Source organism: Octopus bimaculoides, chromosome 1 (assembly GCF_001194135.2).
Source record: "Octopus bimaculoides isolate UCB-OBI-ISO-001 chromosome 1, ASM119413v2, whole genome shotgun sequence".
NCBI classification, from domain to species: Eukaryota; Metazoa; Mollusca; class Cephalopoda; order Octopoda; family Octopodidae; genus Octopus; species Octopus bimaculoides.
The window spans coordinates 96485814-96487093 of NC_068981.1; the positions used below are offsets into that span (position 1 = coordinate 96485814).

A 1280-nucleotide genomic window follows, 5' to 3' on the forward strand; every position below is an offset into this window, starting at 1 on the left:
AAAAAAAACCCGTCTCAAACGCCACAGGCTAGAAGAAATAGTTCACTGACAGGTCCCAATACTTAAGGATTTTGTTCTGTTCAACTACAAAAGCATTGACTCATTTTCCACAGCATCCAGAATGTGGGAGAGAGGAATGGAGTCAGACTGTGGTGTCCCAGATGAAGCACCTACCTCTTACTCAGGGACAAAGGGTAAGACCATCTGGTCTCTTCCCATCACTTCTGGATAATCCCACCAACTCCAGAACTGAGGGGTTATCAACCTGAGCCAGGCCCCACTTAATGATTACGGTTAGCTTGGTGTGAGGAGCAAAACAGCCAGCATTTAGGAGGTTAAAAGTTCATGCTGCTTTCTTAAAGTTAAACTAATCTTATCTTTCATATAATAAAATGCAGTCATGCTGGCAGAGGAAAGCTAAACAGAGTGAGAGTGACAGTCAGAGATGCTCCATGCAGGCAAACTGTAGTGAGAAGTTTTACTCAGAAGTTGCTGTGCAAATTTTTATCATAAATATTTACTTTAACAATTTCCCATGCAGGAATATATAAATATAAATGAAATTACGTATTATACATTTTTGTTTTTAAAATATTGTTAATGTAACATATATATATTATTAAGTTTAGTAAGACTCTAGCTGTAGAACGAAAGAAAACAGAGCAGGATTTAGTTAGAAAACTAGACAAAGCTCTTAGGACAGGCATTGCAACTGATGTGTTGGCAGCCAGGTTGGCCCTCGACCAACACTTTGACACCAAACACGAAGGCTGCATTGTCAGAGCTAAGGCACGTTCGGTCAGCAGAGAGGGGACTAAGGCCGCTCAATAGGCCTAGTCATAAAAGTCAGTGCTAGCACTGACTTTTATACATTTATACTTTCACACTTTATAGTATTGTATTAATTTTTATTGTCCTATTTATAATTTTTGATTTTTAAATTAATATTTTTATGATGAATGTTTCTTTATATATATTATTAAAATTTTAGATTAAAATCTTAGATAAATATTGATATGGTATATGCCTCACAGCATGGTTTTGGACGGGTTCTTGGTTGACTGAGTTGTAGAGTGATGGTTCATCTCTAAATTAGTTATATATATATATATTATATATTACGAAACCCAGTGTAATATTATACCGATTTTTGCCTGTAAGGTTGAAATAAGTTTTTATTCCCTAATATTATTACTATATATATATATATATATATATTGTTGTACTTGGGGATGGTCATATTGCCAGTTTAGCCAATAATATAATAAATATATAAACGG

General features: G+C 34.8%; 1 long non-coding RNA gene across 1 annotated transcript in view; it reads left to right on the forward strand.

The window, feature by feature from the left end:
- The window catches only part of LOC128248068 (uncharacterized), a 4803-nt gene that overhangs the window by 1350 nt on the left and 2173 nt on the right, over window positions 1–1280 (forward strand). The window lies entirely within an intron of this gene.